Source organism: Agelaius tricolor, unplaced genomic scaffold (assembly GCF_023055355.1).
Source record: "Agelaius tricolor isolate 1412-34295 unplaced genomic scaffold, bAgeTri1.0.p SCAF_5, whole genome shotgun sequence".
NCBI classification, from domain to species: Eukaryota; Metazoa; Chordata; class Aves; order Passeriformes; family Icteridae; genus Agelaius; species Agelaius tricolor.
In genome coordinates, this window is record NW_027269265.1 from 51270236 (window position 1) to 51285723 (window position 15488).

At 41.5% G+C, this 15488-nt stretch overlaps 1 long non-coding RNA gene across 1 annotated transcript in view; it reads right to left on the bottom strand.

Annotated features, from left to right (window-relative positions):
* Positions 1-15488, bottom strand: part of LOC139590364 (uncharacterized) — a 171941-nt gene that overhangs the window by 76386 nt on the left and 80067 nt on the right. The window contains exon 3 of the long non-coding RNA XR_011679320.1: positions 12409-12514. This is a non-coding gene — a long non-coding RNA (uncharacterized lncRNA). The remainder of the gene's footprint in view (positions 1-12408; positions 12515-15488) is intronic.

Here is a 15488-nt window from a genome sequence, read left to right on the forward strand (position 1 = left end):
GGATAGTAAAAAACCCAAATTTTATAATTAGAATCTGTCTCAGTGCAAGTGATGTGTGTTCTAGAAGCACTGGAAGATGGGGCTTGCTATGTGCATTCCCAGCACCTCTCTCTCTTATCCTGCCTTTGCAGTGAGGCACCACAGAGGTAGTTTCAGCTCATCTGGGAGAAGCCAGAGCTGTAGCACTGGATTTTATCTTCCTTGGAAGGCCCAGACCAGCATCAATTCCTTTCCTGATCATTGCTACACCTCACTCAATAAGGGTGAGGCCTTAAGAAAGTCTTGTTTCTAAACGTGACAGCACCTAACCTAACAACAGAGAGAAAACCCGAGACAGAGCAAGTCACTGTGCCCCACTGCAGAGGCCACAGTGGGAAAAAGGAGCAACCTGCTCACCTGCCATGCCTACAGGTGCCCAAGGTACTGCTCATTTTGATTAGCCAATCCACACACAACTGAGAAAGCTGGAGCATTATTGCTCTAATTATTCTGTTCCCTTTCTTTGCCTTTTCCTGCCTCCCTCACCCCTGGGCTCTTGAAAGAAAGGCTCCCAGGAGCTTCCATTCAAGTGGACTGAAAACAGTGTCAGTGGGGGCTGACTTCTGCAGCACGGGTTGCTGTCACCAGTGACCTATTCATCAGCACCAGCACCAGCCTGGCTTTGTCTTCTGCTCCCTAAACAAACTGATGGCAGACTCAGTTCTGCTGCAGAAATATTGTGAATTAAACAAAGCACAAAGGGAGCAGGCAGCAGCGTTGAAACATTTAGTGGAAATAGGGGAGCTGGTCAATAAAAGGGGATGGAGACTGGATCAAAAGGGGATGACTTACAATGGGACATGGGCTAAAAAGGGGTGTGCACTATCCTGCAGGTCAAAAATGACAAAACATTGTGGTCTCAAAGCTGTCACCTTCGTCACAGTAGGGAGGGGTCTGGGAGCAAGGAGAAATGCAAAGATAGCAGCTCAATGTATAGGAAATGTACAAAGGAAAAAAAACTATAAAGGATCAAATTCTAGGGTGCTTGGAACAAGCTGAGACCACTGATCTCCATGAACAAAGCAGAATAAATGCTTAGAGGAGGTACTGGAAAGAAAGAGAAACAACGGATGATAAGGAAGAGAGATTTTGGCTTAGGGGTTCATCTCAAACTTGGGACAGCTGGCTCCATTTCAAGACTCTGCCATGTGTTTGCTGTGGGACCAGAAGTGAAGTATTTAATCTCTGCAATTCAGTCCCCATCAGTAAAGAAATACTTAGGGAAAGGATATGACAGGCATTTTATCTGTAGGGTACCCTGGGTTCAGCCATATTCATGTAAAAGTAAAATAGTTTGTTGAAATTGAAAGATGTAAAAAAATTCCGTATTTTTGAATTTTTCTATTTTGGAGGCATTTAAATGGATCACATTTACTCTTAAATAAGTTTTCAAAGCATTAAACTTCCATTCACACCTTTCTATCATTTGCTACCTTTGAGGTTCTGAATACAAATATCTGACTGGTGTCCAGTGAATACAGATATCTGAATGCTAGCCAGAGATTTTCCTCTTCATTCTTTTTCTGGTTTTCCTACTTTACCTTCTGCTCTTGTGTCAGATTCCAAAATGCCTTCTCTTCTGAAGAAGGTTAGAGGAGATGAGAAAGAGTAAAATTGTAATGCCTCTGGCTTTCCAAAAAAATAAGTTAAAACATTAATGATATTTGAGAAAAGTAATTTCCTCAGTTTAAAGGGGTTTGGCACATTTTCAGTGAAAAGGAATTTTTTTTCTTCCATTCTTCCTTCGTGTAATTTCATTTAATTTAAATATATTTTTCCTCCTTAATGTTTCACAGAATGAAAAAAGCCCAGAAGAGTAAAATAGCTAGAGAAAACAGAATTTCTTTGGATATTGAAAGACCCATGTGGATTTCAGCTATGCTTTTTATCCCCTTGGAAATCTGAAATAAAACCCTGGTGCCATACGCACATCATGAGAAAATGCATCTGTTTAAACACTGGTCTATGTGACCAACCTTGATAATCATAACAGAGAGTTCTGGATCCTGCAAATTCCTATGGAATTCCCATTCCAATGGATTCCTATATCCCTATATCCTATATCCTATATTCCTATTGGGGTGACTGCAGCAAGAGGGAACACATCTTGGCTGCCTTGAGGTAGTAAAATTTTTCACTCTGTCTTGGCAAAAATTAAGAAAGGTGGGTTCTTAAGGCATGTACTACCAATAATAGATGTACTGGACAATATAGGAAATCTGCCTGTGTCCTTAACACCTGTGCATGGATGGCACAAAATTCCCTGCCCCACAGATGAGCTGATATTTGTCAGACAGAGCTGCCCAAGGGTGCCTAGAAAATGCCCGAGCTGCCCAATCATCAGCTGCTCCTCACCATGGTAGCTCCACAAAAACCAATTCCCAGATCTTTCCTCGGAGTTTAAACACTGGCCACCTGGCTGACAGTTTCACAAGTAATAAAATAATTCAAACAGGTCAAGTTACCAACTCAGAAACGGTGAGGGGTTTTTTTGCTTCATGCCACGGAGAGGAAAATTTCCAGTCTTCATTCAGAATTGGCCATCATTATTAAATGCACACATGGATGGGCTTTTTGGCCGTGATATAAATGACTTAAAGCTGTGATTCAAATAAGTCTATAAAGTGCTTCTATGATGTTCCTCTCCCTTCTTTTTTCTTTCTTTTTTTTTTTTTGAAACTGTCTCTGCTCCACTGTTCTTTGTAGAGATAAGCCCTTGAAAATCACCCTTCTTAAGGTGTAAACTTGGTGACTGTACATTATAGTAAAACATTTGATTTGTTATAGGCTAGAAAAATAGAGAAGTTGAAACCTCTTCATGGTGTATTAAAGGTCACACAATTATAATAAAATCTTGCTCCAGCAGCTCCAGTCACAGACAAAATCAGTTCTCAAATTTCCAGCGAACAATGAAGTCCCCACAGAGTTTCAGCTTCCCCGGGAAATCAGGGTATCTCAGGCTGTGTTGATTTTAAGAGTGTCCTGAATGCCCATCATAAAAAAAAAAAAAAACGTGTTACTCAACACAGTCACAGCTCTTTCAGGGTCCCCTGATTGAAGTAAAGCTTTTTCTTTGGGGCATGGCACTTTTCTGGTTCCAGGAACCCAAAGAGCAGCAAGCTCTACTCTGTTTGGGTGAGACACCACAAGCTTGAATGTAATTTCCTAGCATGCCACACATCAAAATAAAATAATAGTAATACAGAGCACAGAAAGACATCCTCACAATACAAGCTAATCTTCCTGCTTCCCATCAAGCGAAACATATTGACAACTGACAATGGGCAATTAATAGATTAATGAGTATAGCTCTTATCTGTCTACATTATGAGTTTATCTGGTTGTAACAGGATGAACACAACACGGGCCTGCGCTCGCAGGAGTGCTGTCCCAGTAGGAATGAGATCATTGCAGCAAGATATGAATGCAGTATTTTGATTACCAGGTATCACTCAATGGAACAGAACCCCCACACTCACACTTTATTCTATACATTTTAAAATTATTCAAGGGCAAAGAACAGAATATAATTTGCTAGAGAGAGAATTAGAGGGAAAGGTTTTACAAAAGCAGGAGAGATTAGGTTTTGATCCAGGGTTAAGACCACTGCCTCTGGCACACACAGAATCTATCAAGATAGGTGGTGGAATGTAAAAAAACCTTTCCACCTAAAACTGAGACTAAACTCGGTGATGTCTGCAATGCTGAATAATAACATAAACTTTTAAATTCCTTTGATAACTCAAATAAAACAATAAAGCACGCAAACTAGTTTTTTGATGGCTCTACCTTGAAAAAATGGGGCTGTTTCTGGCAGTGGTAAGTTCACTCACACCATGGATAAATTGATAAATTTGATCTGCAGAAGCACAGAGGGGCACTGGAAGATGCTGTGCTTCATGAGAAACCTGCAAAAAAGCAGATTTTCCAGCTTTTACCAAAGGACCTGGGTAGGAAGGCAAACAAGGTACGAATCTGGGGAGCCAGAGAACCATTATCTCAGTTGCATTGACATTTTCTCCCTGGAACTTGGCAGTTATGTATCTCCCCAGCTTTGTGCTTACTTGTTCCCACTTCCACCACAGAAGGAAGCCAGATTTACTTCTCTTGTGCCCAGAGCCAAGTTCTGCCTGCTCTTCCTCGCATGTGCAATCTAAGCTTTCTCGAGGGGTCCGTTTGTACAGATAAAGTGAATTTGCCCTTGATAGCACTGTGAAGTTTCAAAGCAAATATTGTGATGGTTTTTGTGGGTTGGCAAACACGATCTGCAATTTACTGTGTGGAAATTGCTGTCCTGCTCCAGAATTATGCAGCTTTCATAATGACTGACGGCATGAGGCAAACACAGCAGGACAGTTGCGCGTCGATCATTCTCTACAATTTTGCTCACAGGCTGTTTATTTGGTTTCTTTCAGAGCCCAGGGCAGCCAAAAGAAAAACACTCCAGTGGAGTGAACTTTAGATCAAGCTTGGTGTTATTCCATTGCAATACACCAGACAATAAGAAACGAGAGGTTTATTCTGATTTGACTGCAAAGCTGCAGTCCTGATGGTGACAGTTCCCTGGGCATGTGGCTGTGCAAGTTCAAGGTACTGCTGTCCCAGATACTCACTACCAGCCCTTGCAGAGCAGCCTGTGGCTTTGCCTCCCCACATCAGGGCACAGCATCAGAGGTCCCTGCCTGGCTGCTGGTCAGTGATTCCAGCAGCAGAGCAGGGGAAGAGCTGCAGGCAGGGCCATTCAAACCACAAAAGCAAAAATCACCACAAGGCATTTCAAACCTCCTTTACACGAGGACCTCTGCTGTTTTAAACTACTCTCATGGGAAGGGGCTCAAAAGCAACTTCTGCATGTGTCTGTTTGGATGACAGAAAAGAGCTATATGAGGTCTGAGAAATACGGAATTTTTTATATACTGCATTGAAGAGGGAATTCAGTTTGTGTCTCATTTTTAAGAGCTAATATTCTTTTATCTGATCAAATGGTAAACAGCATTGCTAAATCAAGTTTTGATGGTATATGTATTTGCAAACAAAACTTTATATTCAACCTTTTCTAAGATGATCCCACAAATCTGTGTTGATATCCTCTGTGGTCACATTTTTTAAGAGCTTGAAAAATAGAACAGCCTCCCATGCACTGCTTTAAACCATGTACATGCACTTCTACATTTCCTAATTGAATGGGACCTTCTAGGCATGCAGTGAAAAGCAGCTCTGGAAAATCAGCGTAGAGAGGGACAGAATGTTTTCCAAATGCTGATTTAATTCTGTACTTGGGTATTCTATTCCACAGGAAAACAAACTAAAACTCCCCCACTGAGAGCTGCAATGTGTCATTCAAACATATCCCTCATGCTTCAGGGATGACATTTTCATGGATGCCTCCCAGAGCACCCTGCTACACTGAGCTGAAGCTCCTGGGCCCTCTAAAAGGAAATGCACACACAGGATGGCACAAAAGCTGTGAGATACCACCCCTCTCTTAAACACACTCCTTCCACAGGCACTGCCTCAGGACTAGTCTGGTATCACAGCCTTGTCACCTTGCTTTGTCATTCCTCTTCCCAGGGTTTGAGGAACCCTGGAATGCTGGAAGGCACAAAACCACCTGAACTATCCCCTGGCAAAACCAAGCCACGAGTGTTTGACACAGCTTGGTACATTTGCTCCTCATCTGAGGGGATGAGAAGTCCCAGGTGTTTCCCCCAGCATTTCTGGAAAAACTCTTCAATTTTATGGATCAATCTGGGAGCTATATTTGTGGTTTCTGGGGAGAACTGCTGACAGAAACATCAAGAACCATCCCCAGCCTGTGTTACTGGGAATGCTTTGAGATTGGAGGGTAGGAAACCAGTTTGAGCAAAGTGGTTGTGACTCACTTGTTCTTTGATGCCGTGAAATGATGCCAAAAAGGTCACTGAGGAACTTTGCTGCCCAGGGATAAAAAACTGGCACAGAGAAGAGCAGCCTTTGGTCACATACAGTCACTTCAGTTCTAGAGGCAGGTGATGCCTACTTGCAAGATTTTCCATATAGAGAACTGAAAAAATAAATAAATAAATTTTCCTCAGCCTGTGTTTGAATGTGTGGACCAAAACTGCTTTAATAGGGAGCAAGGGAAAGAAAAACAATGGTCAAGAGCCAACACTGCTGACTGCTAATAGACAACAGCTTCTCTTGACATTAAATGGTGCTGCTCTGCCGAGGTCAGGGGAAGCAGCAATGTTTTATCTTAGCTAAAGGATATCAGGACACAACTGTTTCTCACTTTTATATTGTAATTAATACTTTAACATACTTAAACGTTTTCCTGTGAAGGAGTTAATGAAGCCATGCTTAGATCTTTGGACACATTTACAGCCCATTATTTAAGATATAGGAAAAAGTAAGGTCCTTTAAGAAATGAAGCAACCAGAGCCATTAACCAAAACAAAGAGATCACAAGACATTTTAAGCAGCAATTGAACCAAAGGCTACCTTCCAAACTGGCATTGCAAGGCTGAAACAGACAGGACAAAGGATTTCAGACACACCTAGACTGGGGGGAAAAAAAAAAAACCCTCAAAAATTACAGACAGGTGCAGACAAGAAAGTTGGCTCAGGGATGCTTAAGTTCTGATAGCAAATAGATTAACCATAGAATCTTTCCTATGCTCAGGAAAGGCAATGGAACCATGTTTGTTCTTTCCAAAGAAAGAGGATTACACCATGGGTAGAACCAAATTTGGTATTAATTCCTTCCTTTCACTACTGATCCCTGCTGCTTTCCCCAGTCTGGAAAACCCACTGGTGATTTGGCTCAAAAGGACAGCACAGCTCAAAATAATCAGAAGCCATTTGAAGACAGCACATTCTCCTCTCTCCCCATCAAAGCACAGCTCTGTTCACCCAACCCCTTTGGCCCTCTGTCTTGGTCTGTAAAACAGAAATAACTTGGCAGAAGAGAGTGAGAGTCACAGATCATGAGTCCACTCAGTGAACTCTGGGAGAAGGAGCTCCCCCCTTCTGCCCTTCAGCATTTTCATGTCTCCAGTACCTTCCTTGTGGTAAGAGCTACCTACATGGGGAATATCTGGTTTAGTTCTATGCACAGAAGCTACTTCCACTCAAAATACTTGTGGAAAGCCACCAGGTTCAGATGTGTGGCTGAGAAACCTCAAATAAAACAGAGGAGGTTTTAATGCAAATATAAAACTCTTTACAAATATCAGACTTTGTGACATAACATCAGCTGTGAATGTAAAACAACATAGGGATGTGTTTTCCTGCAACAACAAAAAATTAAAGATCAAATACCTTTTCCTTCAGATTCCCTATGCTGATTTCTGAGAATCTAATGAAACACAAAGTATGTTTGCAAAGTAGAACATTTGCATATGCTCCATTAATTAGTTTGGCAAGGCCTCCACCACCAAAGGTGCACGTATTTTTACACAGGCTTCAGCAATCTGCCTTGGAGCTTTCAATATTCATGTTTCTGCACTATTTGTGCTCGGTATCATTTCATTATATCTACATATATATATAGATATTTTTTAACAGATTTTTGGAATTTTTCATTCTGCTAGGATTTCTAAAAATATCCTTTCAGAAAAACTTCCATTGAACTTGACTGGAATAGGAGAGGTGGTGCACACTTTTCCTTTTCTTGGAGCTCCTCAGTCCAACAGCAATGCTGTCCATGTAATCTTGGCATCATATTTCAAACTAAGCTCATGATGAGTTGAATTTTCAGTAGAACTGACTGTGAATTTTCGGATGGAACAACTTCTCATTGGAATACAACAGCTTGTTCAAGCAGAATGTTTTGGGCTGTGACAACCTCCCAGCTCAACACAGACAGGGATATCTTATAAAACTGCTCCTGGGGCTCCTAAATCAACATTCTTTGGCAAGGGGGTGGTGGACTTCCTAAGTTTACTGTGACACCTGAGGAGCTGCTTTCTCCTAGTTTGAACAGAAACAGGAATAAGAAACAGTTGTTTTTCTGAAGCCAGTGTTTCTGAATTTCCTTTCCATCTCCAATTCCATTTTTTACATCTCACCCCACACCCAAACATCCCAACAAAGGTCTTCTGGCAACACAGAAATGTTAAATACCACCTTCTCTGGCCTGGTTACTGACAGCAGTAAGGGGGCTACAAGGGAAGCACTGAGAAAAGTGATGCAGCAGCAGGCTCTAGAGCCTTCACACAGATTTACCTGGCTGCTGAAGCACCAGACTAGCTGGAGAGCTTTTTCCATCTAGGTCCAGCCCAGTTTTTTCGCTTTGGGTTTTATTGCAGGAATAACGTATCAAATGCCAGGCACTTGTGGCAGTGCTTAGCATTACTCAACAGTTCACAAGAATGCTCTAGAACATCCAAAAGCAACAGATGGGAAAACCCACATAAATTACTGTAATACATTAAACTCCCAAAGCAAAGGGCACATCCTCATGCAGAACCTGTCCTGTCTCTCCACAAATAATGATACAACATGCTGAAAAATCTTCCTACACCTTAGAAAAATAAGGAGGAATGGGGAATATAAAGGAAGGGAAATGCAAAACATAAGAGGGTTGGGGAACTGCGTCCCTTATATTTTTTTTACACAATTATTTTCACTTTCTCACAAACATAAGTGTACATTCACGTACCTTTGTGTGGCACTTCAGCCCCTAGAAATCATCAACTATTCATTGTTTCTGAATTTAGGAGCAACTTGCTCAGGATTTATGTGCTCCCTCTAAGAGCTCCACACCCATTCAAAGGCAGGGGCTGGACCACAAGCTAGAACATGACATGGTCTACACCTCGTAAAATGCCCTGCACCTCCTGAAAACCAGACAGCCCTTGGCCTCAGTCCTGCCTGCTGTGCACTGTGTGCAGCCATTAAATAGAGCCCCCAGCACTTTACTGAGCTTGGACAGTCACACTGGACAAGACAACAAGATCAATGTGGGAGATGAGGGTAAAGACCAAGCACTCCGGAGATGTCCTGGCAAAGATGAGTAAACAACAGCCCTCCACAGAGAAGGGGGAGAGAAAACTTAAATCACACTGAAATTTACCAAAGCTTAAAGCTGCTTACAATAATGGCCAAGGGTGAACGATTTGTTTCAAACCAGGCCAAATTGAGGAAAAGAACCTTGATGCACGCACCAATTTTGTTTTTCAAAGTCAAGAATTGCCTAATCAATAGCAGTGCTAAAAGGAGATGGGCACTCTCAGGGGTACCATTACAAAGAATTGCACTGGATTTTAGCCACCTGGCTCCCAATTGCTTTAATAGCCATCACATGGCTAAAACCCAGGCTGAAGCTTTAAAAGTTTACCCCTTGTTCTTCCTGAGCATCCACTGCTGTCAGGTAGCAAATGCAGAGCAGCAGGAGGGACTGCAGGGTTTACTCCAGTGCTAGAGCATGGCCAAGAATCTGCACTGCTGCTGCTGCAAGTGTCACTTACTGGGTGAGAAAAGGCAAAGCAGGAGAGGGCAAAAGGGGTGAGTGACAGAAAGTGAAAGAAAGTGTACTTAACCCTTCCACTGTTGATGTGTTGATAGCAGCCTGCACCAGGTACTCACATCACCGGCCTAATCCAATCAGCCCCCCTCTTCCATTAGCTAAAAATAAACTGGCACTTTTTAGGTAATGCTCTGACTGCTCTCCCCACTCCAAACTGTGCTCCAAATCTTAATGGAAAACCTTCAAGGAGTTGAAGGTTTTAAATCAAATAAAGAAGCAGACACAAGGAGAAAAATCCAATCAGAGCAGAAAGGGTTGGATTAGCCAGGAACTGTTTTTCTCCAATTTTCACCAGCACTGAACTTCACAGGAACAGTAGCTGGAAAGACAGAAGAAGGGAGAAAAGAGAAGAGGAAGGAAGGGTTTCTCTCATGCTCCTATTAGACATAATTTTACAGAAGGAAAAGTGGCATCATGTCAACAACATCAGGGCTTGACTTGGTTCCTAGGCCTGCTCATGGTCACCCATGGGATGCTGAGCACCCCAATTGCTTTCTCAGACAGCTCCAGAGCCTTCCAGGGGGGAGGAGGGAAACTGGCATTGGCAGCAGCCCCCCCTCAAGAAGTCACCTTATGGTGGGGCTCTCATAGAACATATAAATAACCAGCAAGATCCACCACCTTTTGAAAGGAAGTGGGGTAATACTCAGTGCATCACAACTTGAGGTGGAAGGGACCTTAAAGGTCACTAGACCAGGTTGCTCAGAGTCCTGTGCAACCTTGGTCACCTCCAGGGATGGGACATCCACAACTTCTCTGGGCAAATTGTTCCAGTGCTCCACTGCTTCCATAGTAAAGAATTTCTTCCTAATATCTAACCTAGACCTACTCTCCTCCAGTTTGAAGCCATTCTCCCTTGTCCTTTCACTCTCTGCCACTGGAAAAAATCCCTTCTCACCCTTCTTGTAAGCATGTATTAAAGTACTGGAAGGATGCTATAAGCTCTCCTCAAATACTGTCATGAAGAGAAAATTAAAATGCTTCTATGTTGGAGTTGTTGGGCAAAGGGAATAGAGAAAATAAGTAAATGAAGGAATATAAAACCAAAACAAATTAACTGAAAATACCCCCAAAAACTGAGTTTGTAACTTAGGATAAGTAAAAAAGAAAAAAAAATAGGATTTTTGTACTATCAAAAATCCTATTAAGAATAGGATTTTTATACTATCCTGCTACCCATTTAGATGGCTGAACATCTAAAGTTTAGAAAGCTAATGGCTAATGGTTAGGAGAGAAGAAAGGAAATGACAAAAGATTACCCAAAATACTAGATAACTGCTATGAGCATCCAAAAACTAGGAATTTTATACATAGATATATATACATATATATGAGTTTGAATATATTTCATAGTATGGTCCCTTTTCATTGACACCTACATATATTATATGTACTTTAGAATAATTATTTTGATAAAAAAACCCAAACCAAGCATAATGTCCTGAGCCAAAGCAAACACTGGAAGAAACCGAGAGCACTGGGATTTCTATGGAAATAAAGGACAGAAATCTGATAGGGTGCTGTTACTTGCAGGTCTGATCCAGAACCCATTAATTTGATAAGCTTTGAGTCCAACTCCAAGAGCAGGGTGAGGAGCCCAAGAGCATTGGTCAGTGCTACTGTTATGCTGGCTTTTGCAATATCTCTCTTCATAGACATTAGAGCCAAACCACATCAGTTCCCCTTAGCTGAGCTGGATTGGCACTTTGGAAATCCTAGTGCACAGGAAATGTTTAAATCCTCACCATTTGAGGGGTAAGAGCAGCATAGAGCTCAGCTTCTGGCTAAATATGGCTCAAGAAAGGTAGTAGAACTGGCAGGAAAATAAGAAACAATGGGTTTCAACAACTAAATGAAAAGAGAAATGAAACACAAAAAAAGGTACAGCAAGGAAGGGAGAATAGGAAAGACTATGGGAAACTGAGGAAGGTGGGAACTAAATTAATCAAAACCAAGAAAGAACTGAGGAAATGGAGACATGAGAAACACAGGAGAGCACTTGAAGTTGCAAAGTAAAAACAATCAAGAGGTGTATTGGAGGCAATAGAAGGAAATAGTGAGGCAATGAGAGAGAGAATGAAAAGGAAGGGAAAAGGTGTGAAAAGCTGAAAATGGCAAGATGTAGGAGAGAAAATGGGAAAGAAGAAAAGGGAGGGAAAGAGAAGGAATTGTACAGGCAAAGGACCAGAAAGAGGAGAACAATCCTAGGGAGCCTGCTGCGGTGGGTCGCAGAGGAGTTCACAAGCCCATGCACTCCAACTATTTCTTTTTGATCCTGTGTCATTGTCAGGCTTCAGACTGCAGCTGCAAATTGTTTGTCTGGCAGTTCTGGTAGGTTTGATTCAATAACTCCTGTAAGAGGGCAGGCAGGATATCAATGCTGCTTTATTGCCTTTTTCTCTGCCTACAATAGCAATCCTCCAGTTATACAGAATTATAAAGTGCCATCACTGGGGGTTGTATCTCAGCATAGTCACATCTCATCTTCCTGGGCTATAATAAGCTGGGAAAGGTAGAAGTCTGAAACTACATGAGCTTTGTGAAAGGATTAACATTGAGGCCTAAAGATTGGCACTGAGCAAACAGAACCTCACCTCCCAAGGACCACAAGGGGAGCTGGGGACATGCTGCTGGATCAGCTCCACCAAAATTCACTTGGCAACCTGGGTCAAGCCTCGCTCCAGCCACTAGTGGACAAAGCATTGACACTCCAGAAAGTTGTAAGCACAGCTGGGGAACAGAGAAAATAATATGTGTGGTCCTGGCAGTTGGGTAACTTTTCACACCTCTCTCCACATCCTTCAGATACGAGCTCTTTAAAAACAACCATGCAGCGACATTTAACATCAAATTGGACTTACTGATATGGACCATTTTTCCTCCTGGAAGTTCATTCCTTCAGGCTGTGGGGGGTGTAACTCTCCAGTCCAACACAGAGAAATTTCTCCAGCCTTGAGTTTTCATGACCTGTCAATAAAAAGAGGCTTTCAGTTACACAATGTCATCACATAGTACCTTTTACAAGCACTAAATTCAGTTAAAAATGTCACAGCAAAACAGGAAAACCTTCACACAGAAAACTGCCTGTGAGGCATTTTATTTGTATGTCTTATAAAAAAAAAGAAAAATCAGAAAAATTCCTGACACATTGTTCTGGTTAAAGCCACACAAATCAGAACATAACTTGTCATTCAGGCCTGGTCATTACAATTATTGGGAGTACCTGAAAGAAAGAGACCAATTTAATCTGCTTAAACTTTGCCTCTCATATACACACATACAGAAATCCCTGTTTCATTGTAAAAGTTGTAGATGGATGTCTTTAAAACTGGGTCTAGAAATCATGGTGATTTTACACTGCAGTTTATTCCATATATTTCCATCCTTTTGAGTCACACTGTTCAGCCTCCTACTTATTCTTAATAGATTAATTTGCAGTTGCTCCCTCGACATTTCAGCCTTTCATGGTGGAGAGCAATTCCTCTCATTTCACTCATCAAGGCTCCATATAATAATGAAAGTTCCCATAGGTCACCTCTGTCATGCCTTATTTCCTTAACCCCTTTAGCCTTCCACCCTGATAAGCGTTCTTAAACCTACAGCTGCCCGCGTTAAGGCAAAAATAAAATTTCTCCTGCAAGTGATTCTGTACCACACCAGTTTCATAGAAAATGTGACTATAACCATGAGATTTCAATTCTCCAACTCTTTTACATTGTCATAATATCCTATTTGTTTTTCCCAAGAAGTTATACACACAAAACTGCTGAGATTCTTCTCTAACAACCCCAGCTCTCTTTTTTCCTTGGTACACTGGATAATAAGAATTCTGCTGTGGTTCACTAGCTCAAGACCTACTGTTATAGCCACTAAAAGATCCAAATCATCCTCATCTGGGTGAGAATTGCTTCTTGCTTGTTTGCTTAATCTTTGCATTAGGCAGAATAACCAATGACTGCTATTTTAGTTGTTATAATGTTACAGAATAGAACTAATAGTCAAGATTCTCAGCTGCCATACATTGGCAAGTCCCTAACATCACTTCACTGGTCCAGCTTCACACACTAAATAGATGCTTCAAAAAAACCCAGAGGGCACACCACCAGTTTGAATTTTCCAGTTGCTCCTCATGACCATTGTCTGTTTTCCAAGTTGTGGCCCTGCTCTGTGATTTACATGGATGTAGGGGAAAGCCATGACACAGCCTTTGTAGGCAAACAAGCAGGCTCTGGGTGCAAGTGAGGAAGTAGCTGGAAGTGTCCAAAATTAGCCCTGTCCTCCCAAGAAATCCACATTAAACTAACGAACCATGGTGTTATTTAAAGAATGATTTTACACTGCATCATATTCCAAGTTGTCTCTTCTGCTGTGCAATCTGTCCTTTCCATGGGATTCAAAATATTTCTGACCAGCAACATGGTGCTAAATAAAACAGCTGCCATTCCCCCACACAGCTTTGTGCATCTTTATGGAGAGGATACAACAGTCAGCTCAAAGCAATTCAGTGCTGATTGGGTTGGGGATAATTTTCTGGCAACTAAGGATGGGATTGAGACCACAAGATCATTTCAAATAACTGCAGAGGAGTCACAGGATAGCAACACCTTCCAGTCTTTAGAGACCTGGAATTGATTTGAACTGGTCTACCACTTAAATGGAGAAAAGCTATTATCCCATCACTAATCTCTTGAGCCATTCAGTCCCACTTGAAGCAATTTTTTCTTCAATAAGCTATTTTACATATTTCACTTAGTCCCCAATCTATGGGAGAAGCTTATCACATGATTTGTTTAAAAAGATAAATACCTCTCCCGTTGGCATTTCTGTTTATTCTGGGGTTTGTTGCTAACATGACAGAACTATTAAACACGTTCCTCCTCTTCTCTCCTTATGGAGCCCTGCTTTTCTTCCTACCATTCCCAAAATAAGACAACTTCTTGTTAGTTTTTGGAAGAAGACCCAGCCTAGAAGAATGTGTTCTGGTTTTTCTTCCACACAAATGTAAATTTACTGCCCTCAACCATCATAGCAGCCAGCAGTACAATGCTGATACCTACTCCATACTCAGGAAGGGTAACATCAAGGATTTGCAGTGCAAAACCAGAGAATTGCTAAAGATGCATTTTGCAAAAGCAATCTTAATTTTTTTGGTGCATTCACAGGCAAAAGGTGGATGCAGTGCCCACAAGTAAGAAAAGATGCTGTAATTATTAAGAATGTCTTAAAAATTAGGTCTTTGGTGCCTGAAACCAGGGAGTCCAGAGCTGCAGTTTGTCAGTAGGGCCACACTGGCCCAGCAGGAAAATTCTTTGTGATGAGAAATCAAACGCACACTCACATCCAAACCTCTCAGTTTCTCCCACTGTTTTCCCTCTATTTTGTGCACTCAGAGGAGCCTGTTTTGTCAACTCCATGCTTTCCCTTCGTTAAGGCTTTCCTCTGTAGTTTCTCCGAGCACCAAATTTACTCAGCCCTCCTCCATCACTCCCAGAATTAGAATTGGTGCCTTTGAAAAACCTGGGCTTCCTTCATTTCCAGGCAGTTCCTTTCAGCTCCTGCTCACCCCACAGGTTACACTGCTGGAGCAGCACTGCTTTGATACTGCTCCTCTGGCAGCAATTAGAATCAAATCAGCACCAGGCTGTTTATAAAAAGGGATGTTGCTGTAATGACACTATCAATTCTTCCAAACATTGTAGCTATTTATCAAGTGATTAAAGTGGAGTAACTTACTCCAGGTTTACTAGCCTATTTTCCATTGGAACTTAAACGGTTTTACTGCCTCAAGTATGCCACTTGGACTGCTAATAATTTCAATTTTATTACATTATCATATTTTTTAGATTTATTTCTGGGTTTTGCATAAGATTCAAATTGTTACCCAGTTTATAAAATAATGCGAATTTATCTTGGTCAAAAACCACATTAGGATAATTATCTT